The following is a 20,318-nucleotide window of genomic DNA, read 5'->3' as shown; positions in this document are numbered from 1 at the left end:
ACCGGAATTTTGTCCCGCAGGAGTTCTTTTACGTGCCAGTAAATCTACCGACACGAGGGTAATATTATATTTGAGCACTTTCAAATACCACTGGACTGAGCCAGGATTGAACCTGGCACAGGGGCGTAGCCAGGGGGGGTTACTGGGGGGTTAGAACCCCCCCCCATGGAACTTTCACAAAAAGAAAATAAATATAAACTGACAGTTAACAATAAACTAAATAAACATTGCTTAAAATAGATAGATAATAGATAGTAGAAAATAGATAATGTCTATTAACTGTTGGAATATGCAAAGTCAGTATGAAGGTGTCTGCATGACTGCCGCGCCGGCTCTTTGGTCGTAGTGTGTGTGTGTGTTTCGAAACACCGCCGGCTCAATCAGCTGTCTCGATGCCTCGACACCACAACGTTTCATGTACCGTGTGTTGCGTGAACAGAAGCTCAGTCCTTCCGTACATGTCAGCTACATCGATGCTTTGAAACAGAAAAGATTTTTGAAACGGTGACGGTGGTTTGTTTATCTTCTCGCCTCAATAGAAACACTCCGATTGACATTGTCCTGAAGTTGAACTGACACTCGTTAATAGACGCTTCATATTCCGCACCGCAAGTCAAGTTACTAAAAGAACAATGTACTCCGCATTGTAAGGTATTTGTTGTACATAGAAAAAGTACATTATTGTTCTCAAAGCAGGGTCATACTATGCTCCCATTTGTCAAGTGCAAACGTTTCGAAAATCATGTTTTTAAACTTCAAATTGAACTAGATTTTAAAGCTGGATTAGGCCAAATCTGTTACTGTACGACCAACCAGATGAAGTAGACAGAGAAAAGAAGTATATCTACCTGCCTACAGAGCCATATAACAACAATAAATACGAGCTTGACGACGTAGAAGTGAGGGGTCTCATGATCGGTGCAAGAGGGACAATCCCTAAGAAGACGAGTTTCAACATCAGTACCAAGGACCTCAAAGCGCTCAGGGATTCTCTTCTGACACTCATTCAGACACCATTTATATTCGCCAGACAAAGATCATGGTTTTATCATTTACAAAAAAAATATATATATCCTTATATTTAACGAAGTTGTTATAGTGTATTCTTTGTCTTTACGCAGCCACCAAGTGGATTTTGAAAATAAAATAAAAATAATACCGATATTCGACTCTTCTTAGATGAATTACTCATTTTATAATCATTCAAATTAGTTCACTTAGTTGTTAACTATCTTACCATGCTTTCGTAACTACATGGTTACATGTACGTAAAACCGAGCGAGTTGGCCGTACAGTTAGCTGTGATCTTGCATTCGGGAGATAGTGGGTTTGAACCCCACTGTCGGCAGCTCTGAAAAAGGTTTTCCGTGGTTTCCCATTTTCACACCAGGCAAATACTGAGGCTGTACCTTAATTAAGGCCATGGTTGCTTCCCTGTCCCATCTACGTATCTACCTATCTACGTCGGTGCGACGAAAAGTAAATTGTAAGAAGAACATGAAAAAGACAACAGAAAGAAGATTATTCCTATTATCGAAACTATCATTTTGTGTGGACGCCAAGGTTTACCCCTTAGAGGACATAGAGACGATGGACCCATTATATTGAATGATGAAGAGCCTACTGAAAATTATAGAAATTTTAGTACTTTCCTTCATTTTCGTGCAAGAAATGGGGATGAGGATTTAAAAACTCATTTGCTTACAAGCAGCCGCAATGCTATGTACATTAGCCCACAAACTCAAAACAAGATCATTCACGTATGCAGTTACTTTATTGTTGAAAACATCGTGCGCAGAGTGAACAGATCACAGTGTTTCACTATAATGGCCTATGAGACAAGTGACATTTCTGGAATGGAACAAATGTCACGTTGTGTTCGGTATGTCAGACACTCAGGGAGGACTTCCTCCAGTTTGTACCAATCACTGACGCCACTGGAAGGTGTTTGGCTGCCAAAATAACTGATGTGCTTCAGAAGATAGGAGTCAACTTAAATTATATAAGAGGACAAGGATATGATGGAACTAACGCTATGAGTAGGCAGTTTAATGGCGTCCAAGCGATAATAAGGGAGACCTACCCGTTGGCTTTGTACGTGCACTGCAGTTCACATGTTCTCAATCTTGCTATAACCCATGCGTGCTCAATCCAAGGAATCAGAAACTGTTTGGGTATTGTGGGAAATATTTGTTCATTTCTTAGTTTTTCTAAAAGGTTAAATGCATTTAAAGAATCGATAGATGCCACTGTTCCTGAAAGTGAAAAAACGAGGCTTAAAGAATTGTGTCTAACAAGATGGGTGGAGCGCCATGACTCAATTGCAGTATTTCTAGAACTGTTTGATGCCGTCGTTGCAGTTCTTAAAAATATAGTACAATGGAATAATAAAGAAGCCTGCACTAATGCTCTACATATACTAAATCAAGTATTTAATGTAAGTGCTCTTCTTAGCAGATTTTTTCAAAGTGAAGAGTTGGACATTGCAAAAGCATTTTCATATGCTAATGTTGTGGAGGACAGAATTATCAAGATCCGAGAAAACGCAGAAGAGGAGTTCATAAACATATTTATGCAAGCAAGCAAGAAAGCTTCTCAATTGGACACACAAATTACCATTCCTCGTATAGCAAAGCGCCAAAGGTAATGAAGGTATCGGCCAAAGGAACACAAGGGCCACGAAGGGCGTGAAAATAAAAGACTCCCTAGCCCTCGCAAACCTAATAGCGTTGGGGTCGGAAAAGAACAAGAGTTGACCAAGAGAGGTCGGATAGGATAGATGAAAGTGAGAAGCCTGGCACAAGTAAGTGGAAGCAATGCCACGACTCAGCTAAGGGCCCCGTGGTCGCCAACCCACGCTCCAAAGTTCAGAGCCCTTGGGGCGTATCCTTATGACAGTCATACATGCGCGTACCAGACACGCACAAGCAGTTTCATTATGTTATATCTTAATTTTGTAACTGTAACCCCCCCCCCCATTGGGCGATCCTGGCTACGCTACTGACCTGGCAGGTTGGGATCAGAAGGCCAGGATTTCAACCGTCTGAGCCTCTTAGTTCGGCTATTCTCTTAAATGCTGATACTATGAGCTGCCATATCTTTCAGATGTAAGCCTACTTGAGATTGCATCGAGACTAAGCAAACATTTGATCTGCTCTGTCCACTGCGTCGTTCAGATTTGCACACATTGATACAGGTGACTCTTTCTCACTCAACGGTTTGCGAAGTCCGGTCCATGGCTAAGTGGTTAGTGTGCTGCCCTTCGGTCACGGGTTCGATTCCTGACAGGGTCGGGAATTTTAGCCATCATTCGTTAATTTCGCTGGCTCGGGGGCTTGGAACATGTGTCGTCTTCATCATCATTTCATCCTCATCACGACGCGTAGGTCGCCCACGGGTGTCGAATCAAAAGACCTGCACCTGGCGAGCCGAAGTTGTCCTCGGACACTCCCGGCACTAAAAGCCACACGTCATTTCATTGGTTTGTGAAGTATAACTGTTCTCGTAGATGTTCGTCACTCATTAGTGGAATGCAAATTAAGTTATTCATCGCTCTCGAAACAACTGATAACATCTAACTGATTAATTGTGTTTATTCGCACGAATGAATTTCGTTGCGATGATTACCTCATGCCTTACCTGAAGAATAACTTACAAAGAAGAAAGCCCTGTTGTGTCAAAGTTTGGAAGCGGGAGTTGAGTTATAGGTTTCACTTTCCACTTATTTTATCTGCCGCCATTGCGGGTGAAGTGTAATCCGAGAAAACTTCTCTCACATACTCTGACATCCTATATATTTGAGCTGATATCACTGTTAGTCGTACCTTCTACATAGAGCAGAAACTTTACCGATGCACCTTTAGTTTCTTTTGCAAGTATGCTGATACCTCAGCTCGTATTGAAGGTTAAATTCCTTATATTTCTTATTTGTTTACAATGTTATTTAACTTTCAGACTCCATAGCTGAGTCTTGAGCATTGGCGCAATGTGCTCCGGTTTCCTTTTCTGATCGGCCTTTGGAATTTTAACCTAGAATAGTTAATTCCTGTTGTTCGTGGACTAGCCGGTGGTGTGGACCTCACAATTCTCCGCAACTCACAAAATCAATCAATCAATCAATCAATCAATCAATCAATCAATCAATCAATCAATCAATCAATCAATCAATCAATCAATCACTACTGATCTGCATTTAGGGTAGTCACCCAGGTCGTAAATTCGCTACCAGTTGTTTATCTAGGCTTTTCTTAAATGATTGCAAAGAAATTGGAAATTTATTGAACATCTCCCCTGGTAAGTTATTCCAATTCCTAACTCCCCTTCCTATAAAGAAATATTTTCCCCAATTTGTCCTCTTGAATTTCAGCTTTATCTTCATATTATGATCTTTCCTACTTTTAACCCTTTCACTGCCGAGTTTTGATGACCAGCCGAACCCTCTGGGCCGGTTTAAAAAAAAAAGACGGAGCACTTTTACAGATAAATGTTTACTGATACAATTAATGGAATGCATATCTTCCCCTTAGCCCCGCAGCCCAATACGGGGTCGGGGATGAAGTGAAATAATATTTTACAGCATATTTTTATGTCCGGATGCCCTTCCTGATGCTAACCTCAGTTGAGAAGATAATGAATATGAAATAAATGATGGTGAATGAAACTGGGTAAGGAAGTAAAATTGCTCTTTTTTTTAAAATAAACAGTACAATCATATACGTGCAGTGCCTCGCACACCGTCCACCTCTACGTAATGTCTGTTAGAAGAGGAAACACCCTGAAACAGTCACTGGTATAGAAAATAATGTAGAAATATCTTACCGATGTGTCGTTAACTTTTTTTCCAGACCGTATATGTACCCATAAAATGGGCACTCCCGAGCTCACATAGGGTCGGCTCATCTGACTCGGAGAGATCATGTCCTACGTTCTTGTACCAGATCTAATGACACTTCACTTTTCTCCAAGGAAGCCTCAGCAGTTCGTTTCCATGTTGCCTTAGGACGCCCTCTTCCTCTCTTCGGCTCTTCGCTGGCAAGAGCTTTCTGTACTAAATGGTGTTCATTTTGTCTTCTGGCGTGACCATACCAGCGGAGCTGTTTTTCCTTTATCTTGCCGCTGATGGGCACAACTTGAAAAGATCGTCGCACATGCTAATTGCGCACTTTGTCATGCAGAGCAACTCCCGTCGACCATCGCAACATCCGCATCTCAATGACATGCATTCGCTGGTCATGATTTTTCTGCCTTGCTCAACATACATGAGCCATGTATGAGGGTAGGACCGACAGTGGATTTGTACACTTTGGCCTTTAATTTGACTCGCATCCGCTTTTCGCACATAACACCAATAAGAGACCGACCGCCATTCATCCAACCAGCACTGATGCGGTGCTTGACATCTGCGTCGATATTTGAAATTGTCGGTCATCAGTGGTTCTCCAAGAAGGAAGATAGGGCCTAGTGTTTTGTGGGCCCGCTTGTCCGGGGTCGTTTACTAAATTTCGTATATGGGGATCAAGAAATAAGGTCTGAGGTTTTTCTTGTTCAGAAAAACATATTAAAAGACTTTTCAGAAATAGGAGTGTAAAGAGATGATTTAACTGTTTCACGTAGAAAAATGCATTCTTTTCGAGCAAGAGCAATTAGAAAATTTGTGTTTCGAGATATATCAACAATTTACTTCAGCTCATTTTGCTAATGGAACGAGTGAAATACCACCAAATATAGAATCGATTCCACCAAAGTTATTGACTAATGTGCTCAGTGGCGGCTGTGGTTTGTGAAACTGGTGGTGCACAATGGATGAGGTCTGAACATAATTTGAACGTAAAATATTTGCATCAGAGAACTTACACGGTGTAGTAAGATGTCTAACAACCATACCGGTATTTGTTTATTCAGATAGTTCATCCGCCTTTCAAATGAGACAAGAATTCATGCATATTCACTTTATAGCAGCAAAATGCTTGGAATCGCTTTCGTTCAACAGCTCAAACTGAGATGCTACATTCCTGATCTGCCAATAGGCAAGAGAGATAGTTGTGCTGCTGTTTCTTGACAGCTTACGAAAATGACGACTTTCAGAAAGGCAAAGTTTTATTGTCGAAAAGAGTTCGTTAATGTGCCGTGTGTTCATCTTGCTTTTATGCAAAATGTGTGACAGTACATTAAAAAAGCCGAATAAATAAAATGCCCACACTACTTCGAACAAAAACCTGCTTGAAACAAAAATATTCCCGATGTTCCCTTTAGTTCCCTCTGCAAGTAGCTTCGTACCTCTGTAAGGGAGTTTGGTGAGCTACGCCTCCAGCTCTTCTGTGTCTCCACAAACCGCAATCCTCAACGAGCTAATCTTCCGTAGATTTGCAAGTTACCTGCAAACCTGTTGTTAGCCTTCAACTTTTTTTTTTTCAAAACAGGACACCGGCTACAGACAGCCATGAATAAAGACTATAAAAATAATTATCTAATACGGAAATTTGGAATTTAGGAAAAGAACTGGGGGTTGTACACACTTACAACCTTTTTGAGGAGAAGCTCTTGAACGTGACCAGTTATAAACGAAAACTGTGGAAAAGTTAGATATTTAACTTCATTCATTCTAAAGATTCCAGTTGGTTTTGCTGGCGAAACTTGTTTACATTCGCAGAAAATTTAGGGTAGAATATTTCTTCATAATGTTTCATTATTTGGTCACATTAGGCAATATTTTTGGTATATGATTTTATATGGAGGTTATTTACCCATTACAATGCCGAATAGTAAAATGGGCTAAAGTGAAGTTTTCGTATGTCTTGTTTGACACAAATTTTGTAATTGTTTTTGTTTTAACAAATAGCATTTTTCTATGTAAAACAGTAAAATCAGGTATTTCCATTTGCATTTGGGCGTGGGTGATTTAATTCCTTCAATATTTTTTTCACAGAAAAAACATCCGTATGCTTTATTTATTCACCAAATTTTTCGTCGACACCTCGGCATCTTTTTTCTTGTAAGAAGGGCTGCACTCAGGTTTTGATATGTACACGATTATTATTATCGTTATTATTTTTATTATTATTATTTTTATTTCAGTAAATATGGCCTGTTTGTCGTGAAGTAACTGTTAGCTTCTTTCCATTACACGCCCTATTGCAGTTAATGCCAATCCAACACGTTGTAATGTTTTCAGGTTCGACACTACACATTCCGCGCGAAATGTGGCAACACTGTTGATACGTATCGATACTGCCATCGCTGTGGTAGAACTGCATAGTGACTACTCGCAGGTGCACGCAGTTGTTGGGTTATGTCTTTGTTGGTGCGTGGACTGGCCTAGTGTGTTCGTTTGGCTGTAGAAATGGAGGCGAGCAAAGAAGAGCAGAGAAGTGTGGTTAATTTTCTGGTGGCTGAGGAGTACGTGAAACTCATCGTCGCATCACTGACTGCTGTGTATGGCAAACACTGCATGTCCATGACGAGTGTGCACGAGTGGTATAGGAGATTCCGAGAAGGGCGCAAGACGATGCGCGCCCAGGACAGACCCATCGAGCCATTACTCCCGATGTGATAGGGAGGAGTGATGGTCTTATCAGGGAAAACCGACGAATCACGGAGAAAGAAAGACATTCGTGGACGTCGTTTTCATGCGGACGAGGAAGTGAAAGAGTGTGAATCCGTCAGCGAACTACCTCTTTCTATAAAACTGGAATTGATCGTCTCGCCTCTCTGTGGGTATAAATGTTTTAACGCTTTTGGTAAACACTTTCGAATAAAACCATTCTTTCGTCACGTTGTAGTAGGTGTTCGGTTTTCATTTGACTGCCCCTTACATAAGAACAAATACGATCCTTTTGAGGTAGCCTACATAGGGGTCACAACTTCATATTGTCTGCAGCACTGGAACCCAAAGAGAGTATGTCACTGATGACGCCATATAAATAGACTACTAGTGTGGTTTAATTGAATTTGATTATCTCCCAACTCATGTTTTTAACAAACAAATCTTACCTGAACTATATAATTAGGAACTTTCTAAAGCTTTCCAATATCTTGTGTTTTTCTATGGGAATTTTATAAAAGATTTCTTAGAACTTGAAGGGAACCCTGTAAAATCAGCAAACTAAGGATGGGCAGATTTGTTGTATAATCCGAGCACCGAGCCTTGTGATCACGATGCCTCAAGTAGCCGTAAAACTAGCAATTCGGCGTGGTTTTAGACGAGAATGAGAGATCATTTCGCAGGCAATACCTGACGGTCCCAAAGAAATAGATCTTTAATTTAATTAATTTAATTTAATTTAATTTAATGATTTGAATTTGTTTACGTAAGTCAAAATACGATGTATAGCAACTTTGCCCATGATTTCATGTGGTGTGAGAAATATGTGAACTGTTTACGTTACTGCATAGGCATTTGTTAGAGGTGAGCTTCATTTTGAATGCTCATTTGGTTCCTTCAGAACTTAATCTCGTGTGTAATTAAGAGCCTCATAAACATATGGTAACCACTTTTGTATGTCTTACTATGTTTCCCATTCCCGCTACCACAAAGATGGCGCGTCTAATTAACAGTGACAAGCTACGCGAGTCAGGAGATGGCAGTCTTCTCGAACTCTTGTGCTTATGCTTCGTCCCGAGTAATGTTATTTCAGATTTCAATGAAATCTCTGAATGGTAAATTATGAACGAAACATCAGACGCGTAAGTTTTTTATCTCTTGATGTATTCATATGCTAATATTTGTCACAACTTCTTCCTTGTATAAACTGTTCGCTGTGAGTAGCCTCGTTATCGGATCCTCGTTCTCTCTGCCCGGGATCAATTGATCAACAGACAACTAGTCACATCTTTCGAGGTCGAGAAAAAATAAACTCTCCTTTTACGACCTGCAATATAAGGATCTCAATACTTTCCTCTAGGGCCATGTTGTGGAATAAGATGTCGCTTCTTCTTTTACGACAAAACAGGGATAATTTATTGCATATACAGAGTGTAAAGGAATCGACGTCTAATAATTCTGGATGTCGTAAATACAAAAACGACGATTTTGAGTCTTTTTATTGTAAGTGACCTGTTTTAGTCGTGTCTTTTTATGGGTACACTATTGTATGTTTCGCAGAAGTAAGAATAATCTATGTTATAATACAATAGTTCAGCGTTATGCTATCCGCCGCACTCCTGGTCGTATTGGCTCTTACTGTAGTTTATCACGGTCAGAACTAGCGATTCGACCTGCCTTAAGGGGCCCATAGACGTGCAATATTATTGTGCAATATCGGGGTTTGTGCAATATAATTGATAGTGTGTACTTCGTATTGAAGGGTTGTGCAATATATTGTACGAAATCAAAGAAGTTTGAAATATATTGCACAAACCACAAACTACTGTGCCGTGTGTTGGCAATATTGTGCAATATCCCGTCCTCCCGCCAGTTGTTATCAACAGGTGGGGGAGAACGTATCGCGATGGCAGACAAACAAGAGGAGAAAAAGTTTCTTTTGGAGTTTGTCGAAGTATACCATGACCTTCCAGCTCTATGGGACGTTAAGAGCAAAGATTACAGTAATCGCGTTCAAAAAAAATTGAACAGTACGAGGTGCTTATTGATAAATATCGCGAAAAATACCCGAACGCCGATAAACAAGAAGTTATTTAAAAAAATCAATTCTCTGCGTAATAGTATACTTTTTCTCGATTTGAGGCGTAGCCAAAGCGATAAGTTCATCAAACAATTCACCATTCATGCGCAGAAAGTTTCGAAAATCATTTGGCTCGCATTTTCTCAGTTCAGTGAGTAAATTTTCAAAAGTGTACCTTTCTCTGCCCAGAAACCACTGTTTGACCCATGTCCTCCTTTTCCGTTTCTGCTTCTTTTTGGTACTTACGCCCATGGCGAGCAAAACGCAGCAAAGATCAGTGTCATTCAACATGTTCACCAAACAAAATAACGGCATGGACTGACTATATCTTGCAACGCATATTGTACGTCTGTGACCGCTTTGCACAATATATTGTACAACCCTTCAATATTAAGTACACACTATCAGTTATATTGCACAAACCCCGATATTGCGCAATAATATTGCACGTCTATGGGCCCCTTAAAAGGTTGCAAAATATGCGCCTCAGCAGCTTCTTTCTACTCTCCTGTAAAGTTAGTGAGTCCAGAATTAATGCGTATCTGTCGAGAGACCAGACTAACGAATGGTTAATCGAAAGGGGGTAGCAGCCTTTCGGAAGTTGCAAGGGCGGCCAGTATAAATAACACGGCATGCAGCCCTCTCTGTATGAATGATGTACTGATGATGGCTTCCTCCCGGGTAAAATGTTCGGACGTAAAATAGTCCCACATTCGGATCTTCGGGTGGGGACTGTAGAAGCTAGCACAGGATAGGGTGGCATGGAGAGCTGTATCAAACCAATCTATGGACTGATGACTCAAACAGCAACAACATATGAGTTCAGGACAATTAAGGGGAAGAAGCCTCTCCTGTAGCTCCAAATTTGAATTTTTTTCGATGCACTCAGCTCTTAAATCTCTGAAGTCATGTGAGTGTTTTTAAATAGTTTATAGTTTGTATACTTCATGTTCTACATACTAAACGTAATATTGAAACAATGGTGACGATTTTTGTTGGATTTTTTCAACTGTAATTTTTTGGAAACTTTGAGAACATTTTTGTTACTTGTGACCAAAATATGAAACAGAAGCTTTATACTGAACATCAAGAAAAGGGATTGTAATATATGTGCTGAAATGTGTAAGGTGATATGTCCGGTAATTTCTGAGCTGAGCGTACGAAACTTCTGAAAATCATAAACTGAGAAAAGGCACACAAAAACACATACCATTTTTGATCGGTATCCTTATCCATGATAGGATGTTGTTTAAATATTAATTTGTGATCTGTAAAACTTTTCCTTCGATTTGAAAGGTTCAGAAACTCTGAGAGACTAATCTAATACGGTACACGAACTAAATGGGGCATAACACAGTGTACACTAACAAACAAACTTATTTTAATGTACTTTTCCATGGAATAAATTTCGGAATATGATTTATGACATAGAAAGTTTTTCGAAACTTTGTCCTTAACTTCGGATTTTGTCCCCTCAAATTTAGGAGGGGAAGCAACACTCTAGCATCCAGAGTTAACTGGCAGAAAGTGATATAGTGTAGTTTCCAACCATTATCATGAGAAAGTCCCTGTCGTCCTTCTCTTTGGTTTTAGTTTAATTTTTACTTCCGGGCAATAGTAGAAGCATTCGTGCAAAAGTTCAACTTCCGATTTTTGAGAGTTCTTAAAGTTTAATGGCAATTAAGAACCTAAAGAGTATTTCACAACATAACTGTGTTTTAAGACTTCATCGGATTTCCTTTCGAGGCACTGCCGCAGCCCTCGTCCACAACTACAGTACTTAATTTGCCTCGTTACTCGTTACTAGTAAGAGGTTTGATTAAATTCCTCAGTTTAATTGTCCTGACTATCTTTGTCACGGCCTGTGCTTGTTGTACATCCTCTATACAGATTAAAATATTCCACTGTGTAATATGGATCATAAACTTACATTTAAGAGGTAATGAATTCGAACCCCATCATCTGCAATTTTTCCCCGTGCTTTCCCTTTTTTTTCACGCCAGACGCTTTAGGCCACAGCGACGACCTTCTCTGTGTTATCCCTTTCCTATTCTAGCGCTGCCAAAAGCCTGTATTATGTGACATTTAATACTTAGCAAACGAAATATATCCACTTACCTGTAACATAGCTCTGGAAGAGACAGGTTTAGGAGTACTCTGTCAGTCACACTGGACATTGGCTGGCAATGCGGGTTTTAAATGAAGGCAGCAGATTACAAAATGCCACTCTTCTCACTGAATTGTAACGCGGATCTGTCCGGGGAAAAAAGCGAGAAGATATTTTAAAGTGAACGGAGAGATACCTAGACCTCCATATGCAGCTCATCTTATGCTAGATGCAGTTTGATAAGAAGAAAATCTAGAACCAAAGGGTATAAGCTAGTTTACATAAAATCACACTAGCCTATAGGCCATTCACTATTAAGAAATGAATTACAGAATATTGAGGCACTGGAGTGTGCAAAAAATTCTTTTTTGAAACTGCATTTTGAAGTATTACGAATATATTAGGTTAGACTTGGATTGTAATCGTATTATCCCTTTCGACACCAATATCTTCGGTTTTACTGCCATAACGTTTAATTCCTTGAATGCGTAGACCTCCCAGGTGCTGTCAACTTGAGAAATTCTTATGGCGTCCATGGGGCCCTAGCTGAGTCTACATGGCTTCCAATAGTGCCAGGCTTTTTCACTTTCATCTTTCCTATTCGAATTCACTTTATCAAATCTTGTTGTCTTCCAAATCCAGCAGTACTGGGCTTTTGAAAGTCAAAAGGAAGGTAAGAATCACGACCGGAGTGGAGATGTAAATTCTCGCATACTTAATACTGTAGGGGTCGGAAGAAAACAGCAGTTGAGCAGGAGAGGTCACGTAGGAAAGAGGAGCCTGTTACAAGTAAGTAGCAGCAATGATCTGTAGCTACGAAGTATGCATTGTATAGCTGTAATTCGAGAAATGAGAGTTCGAGCAACCAGAAGAGGGATTACCAAGATTCCCATTTTTAAATCATGGACACTTGGATTGTTCTTTAAGTAGGGCCACGACAAATGCAGAGCCAACACTACAGTATAGCTACCGTATCGTAATCAGCCGGCTGATGACCTAGATGTTAGGCCCCTTTAAACAACAAGCATTAATCAGAGCTGTCATACGTCCTTGTTCATTCCTTTCATGGCGATCCGGCCACAAATGAAAATGTTCGTAATCTGTCCTCGATCTTTCTTCCGAAACTGTACTTAGGAACTTCTGCTTGCGTATTTTGTAGCAAGTTGTTATCTGGGACTATTTCTATGTTTGGACTCTGTTCTATATGGAACCTTGGCTATCCTGGCTACCCAAATCTGGTGGATAACAGTTTCGTCAAAGACTGTGATGTAGTTCTTTGGAACATCAGCATCTGTAGAAAGAATCTTCCCACTTAGGTAACATATTGATAAAGTTTCGGAGACCAGAAAGATGCAGCATGACAACATAAGAATGAAATATTTGCTGAAAATTAAGTGTAACTGTCACTATAGCTGCAGTGACGTTTTTGAACTAAAAAAGTGATAAAAATATCACAGAAAAACTGCATCCTCAGAAAATCCCCACCAGGGTTACTTGATTCGAGAACGCGAAAAATTCCGAAGAAAAGTAGCTAGATTTGTTCTAGGTGTTTTCTGACAGAAGCGTAGCGTTACGAACATCTTGCAAAGTATGGGCTGGGAAGACGTGGAAGAAAGGAGACGAGCTGTCGGTGTAGAGATGGCGTGGAATAACATTAGTACGAATACGTTTGAGTCGTGTTTTTTAAAGTAAAAAAGATCACAATATGAAGATGAAGTTGGAATTCAAGAGGACAAAAATTCAAGAGGACAAATTGGGGCAAATATTCGTTTATAGGAAGGGAAGTGTTCAATAATGTTCCAAACTCTTTGCAGTTACTTAAGAAAAGACTAGAAAAACAAGAGATAGGGAATCTGCCACCTGGGCGACTGCTCTAAATGCAGTTCAGTGATGATTGATTGATTGATTGATTGATTGATTGATTGATTGATTGATTGATTGATTGATTGATTGATTGATTGATTGATTGATTGATTGATTGATTGATTGATTGATTGATTGATTGATTGACGGGTGATTCCCTCTTAGTCCTAGACATTTCCTTCACCCGAGACCTACGTGTAATAGGGCGATGTTAAACACCAACAAAATAAATAAAAAGGTGTGTAGCCTATGACTTTGTTCCGCTGATTTCACTCAGTGGACTGTATTAGTAGATGACAGCCTTAAAGAGAATATGTCCCTTCTCAGTTTAAATAAACTTAATATCGTAACAAAGCGGTGCACATACCAGTAACTGAGCTATTCAGAAACGACCATATGCTATCTCGTAATTGCCTACTCTTTTATGTAAAAAGGTATGAGGTTAACCAAATGTCTGGCTTTGTTGAGTGGATAAAGCGTGGAGCAGGGAGAGATTGCAGTGCTGTTTCGTACGTAATGTTATTTGAATGATATCTCGGTCACCGTTTACTGTCGTTCTCATTCTGAACTTCATTGAGCCGTAGTTTCTCCCTGCAATAGCTTCCTCGAGCCGTGGTTTCTCATCCTGAAAATCACTACTATGTGAGCTTCCTTGAGCTGTAGTTTCTCATCCTGAAGATTAGTACTGTATGAGCTTCCTTGAGCTGTAGTTTCTCATCCTGAAGATTAGTACTGTATGAGCTTCCTTGAGCTGTAGTTTCTCATCCTGAAGATTAGTACTGTATGAGCTTCCTTGAGCTGTAGTTTCTCATCCTGAAGATTAGTACTGTATGAGCTTCCTTGAGCTGTAGTCTGTAGTTTCTCATCCTGAAGATTAGTACTGTATGAGCTTCCTTGAGCCGTAGTTTCTCATCCTGAAGATTAGTACTGTATGAGCTTCCTTGAGCTGTAGTTTCTCATCCTGAAGATTAGTACTGTATGAGCTTCCTTGTCGTAGTTTCTCATCCTGAAGATTAGTACTGTATGAGCTTCCTTGAGCTGTAGTTTCTCATCCTGAAGATTAGTACTGTATGAGCTTCCTTGAGCTGTAGTTTCTCATCCTGAAGATTAGTACTGTATGAGCTTCCTTGAGCTGTAGTTTCTCATCCTGAAGATTAGTACTGTATGAGCTTCCTTGAGCTGTAGTTTCTCATCCCGAAGATTAGTACTGTATGAGCTTCCTTGAGCTGTAGTTTCCCATCCTGAAGATTAGTACAGTAATAGCTTCCTTGAGCTGTAGTTTCTCATCCTGAAGATTAGTACTGTATGAGCTTCCTTGAGCCGTAGTTTCTCATCCTGAAGATTGGTACTGTATGAGCTTCCTTGAGCTGTAGTTTCTCATCCTGAAGATTAGTACTGTATGAGCTTCCTTGAGTCGTAGTTTCTCATCCTGAAGATTAGTACTGTATGAGCTTCCTTGAGCTGTAGTTTCTCATCCTGAAGATTAGTACTGTATGAGCTTCCTTGAGCTGTAGTTTCTCATCCCGAAGATTAGTACTATATGAGCTTCCTTGAGCTGTAGTTTCTCATCCTAAAGATTAGTACTGTATGAGCTTCCTTGAGCTGTAGTTTCTCATCCTGAAGATTAGTACTGTATGAGCTTCCTTGAGCCGTAGTTTCTCATCCTGAAGATTAGTACTGTATGAGCTTCCTTGAGCCGTAGTTTCTCATCCTGAAGATTAGTACTGTATGAGCTTCCTTGAGCCGTAGTTTCTCACCCTGAAGATTAGTACTGTATGAGCTTCCTTGAGCCGTAGTTTCTCATCCTGAAGATTAGTACTGTATGAGCTTCATTGCGCCGTAGTTTCTCATCCTGAAGATTAGTACTGTATGAGCTTCCTTGAGCTGTAGTTTCTCATCCTGAAGATCACTACTATGTGATCTGCTTTGAGCTGTAGTTTCTCATCCTGAAGATTAGTACTGTATGAGCTTCCTTGAGCTGTAGTTTCTCATCCTGAAGATTAGTACTGTATGAGCTTCCTTGAGCTGTAGTTTCTCATTCTGAAGATTAGTACTGTATGAGCTTCCTTGAGCCGTAGTTGCACATCCTGAAAATTAGTACTGTATGAGCTTCCTTGAGCTGTAGTTTCTCATCCTAAAGATTAGTACTGTATGAGATTCCTTGAGCTGTAGTTTCTCATCCTGAAGATTAGTACTGTATGAGCTTCCTTGAGCTGTAGTTTCTCATCCTGAAGATTAGTACTGTATGAGCTTCCTTGAGCTGTAGTTTCTCATCCTGAAGATTAGTAATGTATGAGCTTACTTGAGCTGTAGTTTCTCATCCTGAAGATTAGTACTGTATGAGCTTCCTTGAGCCGTAGTTTCTCATCCTGAAGATTAGTACTGTATGAGCTTCCTTGAGCCGTAGTTTCTCATCCGAAAGATTAGTACTGTATGAGCTTCTTTGAGCTGTAGTTTCTCATCCTGAAGATTAGTACTGTATGAGCTTCCTTGAGCTGTAGTTTCTCATCCTGAAGATTAGTACTGTATGAGCTTCCTTGAGCCGTAGTTTCTCATCCTAAAGATTAGTACTGTATGAGCTTCTTTGAGCTGTAGTTTCTCATCCTGAAGATTAGTACTGTATGAGCTGCCTTGAGCTGTAGTTTCTCATCCTGAAGATTAGTACTCTATGAGCTTCCTTGAGCCGTAGTTTCTCATTCTGAAGATTAGTACTGTAATAGCTTCCTTGAGCTGTAGTTTCTCATCCTGAAGATTAGTACTGTATGAGCTTCCTTGAGCTGCAGTTTCTCATCCTGAAGGTTAGTACTGTATGAGCTTCCTTGAGCTGTAGTTTCTCATCCTGAAGATTAGTACTGTATGAGCTTCCTTGAGCTGTAATTTCTCATCCTGAAGATTAGTACTGTATGAGCTTCCTTGAGCCGTAGTTTCTCATCCTGAAGATCACTACTATGTGATCTGCTTTGAGCTGTAGTTTCTCATCCTGAAGATTAGTACTGTATGAGCTTCCTTGAGCTGTATTTTCTCTTCCTGAAGATTAGTACTGTATGAGCTTCCTTGACCTGTAGTTTATTCCTGAGCCCCGAACGACTTTCAACTTGGGAAAGTCAGATGCTGACCTCGAGGTTCCTGGCTGGGACTTTCATTACTTCTATTTACTAGTGTCAGATTCCTCTCGCTTGTCCTCCCTATCTCACCTGTTATCAACAATCGCATTTATACGAAGATTGATCAAATACAGTCTGGCTCAGAACAAGGTGACCTCTCCCCATCCCTGTGCCACGTGTCTGTACTGTGTTACCACTGTTAATAGCAGTCGGCATTCTTTCACAACGACATTCTGATATTTGAGTCGAATTATAAGGCCTTGCGGAGGCGGGGCAGGTTTTCCTTCGTGTACTGCGGTCTTGCCTGTCATCTTTCATTCCATCAACTCTCTCCAGTATTGTTTAATTTCATCTGTCAATCATTAATCGTCGCCCCAGAGGATTGCGACAGGCTTCGGTAGCTGGCACAATTTCTATCCTCGCCGTTAGATAGGGCTTCATTAATTTCTTTCCTGAAACAGGCCTTGGATTTTCATTTTACAAGGCCTAGGCTGGGGATCGTCTACTTCTTCGCCACTTCTTCACGGCGAGAAAAGGATAGCCATTATTATACAGCGACCACCGAACAAGAGGTTTTTTTTTTTTTTTTTTTGCTAGGGGCTTTACGTCGCACCGACACAGATAGGTATTATGGCCACGATGGGAGAGGAAAGGCTTAGGAGTTGGAAGGAAGAGGCCGTGGCCTTAATTAAGGTACAGCCCCAGCATTTGCCTGGTGTGAAAATGGGAAACCACGGAAAACCATTTTCAGGGCTGCCGATAGTGGGATACGAACCTACTATCTCCCGGATGCAAGCTCACAGCCGCGCGCCTCTACGCGCACGGCCAACTCGCCCGGTGAACAAGAGTTTACGGCAAACTCAAGCGAGGTGCGTACAGTGAGCTGATGGCGTAGACAGGTTGCATTCAGTCACTCAAGGGACAAGCAACGAGCTACCTGAAAGGCACGGTCGTTGAATAGGAAGTGGATGTTTGGTGTGCAGTCAGTGGACGAGGACTAACTCGACCCATACCTCTTTAAGAAACGCTGACCTCCGAACAATACCTGGGCACTATTTCGCATCCCTTGTTTAACATGCGGTCTGAGGACGAGGGATACTACACCTACTTTCAGCAAGACAGTGCTACGACCTACACTGTACGTATTCCTCTGGTTCAAATTAGAAATGTATTCGGTAACCGGATAATTAGTAGGGGATCACGATTGGCTCGTTCTCTAGATCTCGGTATATGCGCCTTTTATTTTGGGGGAAATTGAAAACAAAGTCTCTTGGAACAATCCGCGTACATCTGAAGCCCTGAAAATGAAAAAGGAAATCACGTTTAATAGCGGCTACGACATTAAGGTAGGAAAAGGAAAATCATTGTTCTTGAATATATATATTAATAATAATAATAATAATAATAATAATAATAATAATAATAATAATAATAATAATAATAATAATGAGGCTGTTTCATAATTCTGTCTTGTTGAAGAGAACAGCGGGAGGGACCTGTTGGGTTCTGGGGAAAACAGCCTGTCCTTCCCGGCAGCTCGCTTGAGCTTTCCAGAGACTCTCCTTCGGTGTTCTCTATATTGTCTAATGTAACAACTGGTGCTCAGCAAGTGTGAAAGTGTGAAGAGACTAAAGGGCACCTGACCCCTTTGATAATACTGGGTTCCATTATATCGCTTTGTACCCAGTAATAAAACATGGAGGAGATGAAAGTTTGAATTTCGAGTGGAAAAAATCACCATGTTCTGAACCAGACATAATGAATGAGATCGAAACAGACTTTCAACGTATTAGGTCGTGTTACGTACATGTAGTACATGTTGAAGAGATGATAAGTACAGAACAAAAATGGCCAGTCGGACACCAGTGGGATTCGAACCCACAACCTCCCGATTTCGCGTCGGTTGCTCTACCAATTGAGCTATGGTGGCCTAGGCCATCTTTGTTCTGTTTGAAAGGATCTGAGCTACAGGTCTGGCACTGCTGTTAGCACACTGTAGAGTGCGTTTAAGTCGCCCGTTGTGGGACAAGTCAATGAATATTGAATTTTCACGACCGCATTGTAATCGAAACAGACTTTCAACGTATTAGGTCGTGTTACGTACATGTAGTACTACATGTAGTACGCTACAGTGTGCTAGCAGCAGTGCCAGACCTGTAGCTCAGATCCTTTCAAACAGAACAAAGATGGCCTAGGCCACCATAGCTCAATTGGTAGAGCAACCGACGCGAAATCGGGAGGTTGTGGGTTCGGACCCCACTGGTGTCCGACTGGCCATTTTTGTTCTGTACTTAACATCTCTTCAACACGTACTACATGTACGTAACACGACCTAATACGTTGAAAGTCTGTTTCGATTACAATGCGGTCGTGAAAAATTCGATATTCATAGTGTATGAGACTTTTAAAATTTCCAAGGTACATTTTTACGTATCTTATTAATGCAAAGTTGGTTGAAGTAGGCCTACTAAGGCGCGCCCTACTCTGCACACTTTTTTCTACAGTTACTTCTGTTATTGATAACCCAAAGAAAGAACAGCAGGTGCATGAACAGACTATGTTAATGAGAACATTTTGAAGAAGAGAATCCACCTCGTTCTTTGTCGGATCCTTCTGAAAGCTATTTCGTTATTTTGCTAATCTTTGTCATCGTAATTTGCTAGTCTTTCATTCGATCTGTGACAGATGGTTTTATGAATAATAATAATTTCGTGTGGCTGGACTTTTGTAAGGCAGACCCTCCGACGTGGGTGGGCATGGTTTTTATGAAAGATGTTGATGTTGGTGTTTGTTGTTTAAAGGAGCCTAACAGCTAGGTCACCGGCCCTATTTTTATGGAAGACTACTTATTTTTCATACACTGAAAGTAATGGTGATGCGAGTGTTTAGCGAGGAATAATTGAGGTGGAGTTTCTTTATATCAGGGTAATTCCGTCTTTATGCTTCTCGATCAACCTGAAATATGTAAACAACCTTGTGGTACTCGATAAACCCAGTGCTGTATAACGTGAACAATCTTGCATCACGACTACAATTGAGGAGTAGTCTCTATTTCCTAAGAGATTTGTTTCTTGGCATTCAGTCCCGAAAATTCCTGGAAAATTGTTCTCGTTTGTGAATTTTTTAAATGCATGGTTTTCATGTCGTCGATCATTTCAAATCAAATCAAATCAAAATCTCTTTATTTGCAAATGAGGTGTCTACCTCGGTGGCAAATGGTACACTAAAATACATTATTGTCAAGCACTAAATATTAAATTAACAAGAGAAGAAAATTTTTCCTATAATACAATATTATACAATTTACGCTAACAATGTTTTCTATTAAACACACAGCTCATCCTTAATAAATTTATATTGTTTACAAAATTCTAATTAATCTCCTATACTACTTACAAATATAGTCAACTGATATACAGTATGTGGAATTGCTTCAAATGATACTATAAAACTGGTATAACATTAATATTTACATTGCATTTATTTATTTCGTTTTTCTCTTTTTTTTTTTTTTTTTTTTTTTTACCCGTTCTGGATCCTAAGTAGCATAACGACCTGCTGCGTCTTAACCAGAGCCCCTTTTGCCACCACTTTTCAGAGTTCCTGAAGGGCCTTCACAGCTAC

General features: G+C 40.3%; 1 protein-coding gene and 1 non-coding gene across 2 annotated transcripts in view; one reads left to right on the top strand and one right to left on the bottom strand.

Moving 5' to 3' along the window:
* The window catches only part of Tpst (tyrosylprotein sulfotransferase), a 662,871-nt gene that overhangs the window by 376,275 nt on the left and 266,278 nt on the right, over positions 1 to 20,318 (top strand). The gene's annotated exons all lie outside the window — the stretch shown is intronic.
* On the bottom strand, positions 18,552 to 18,625 carry TRNAS-CGA (transfer RNA serine (anticodon CGA)). The gene has a single exon. It is a non-coding gene; the product is annotated as a tRNA-Ser (tRNA).

This window comes from Anabrus simplex, chromosome 8 (genome assembly GCF_040414725.1).
Source record: "Anabrus simplex isolate iqAnaSimp1 chromosome 8, ASM4041472v1, whole genome shotgun sequence".
Classification (NCBI taxonomy): domain Eukaryota; kingdom Metazoa; phylum Arthropoda; class Insecta; order Orthoptera; family Tettigoniidae; genus Anabrus; species Anabrus simplex.
Note: the sequence above shows the minus strand (reverse complement) of the source record. Positions and strands in the feature narration are given on the sequence as shown.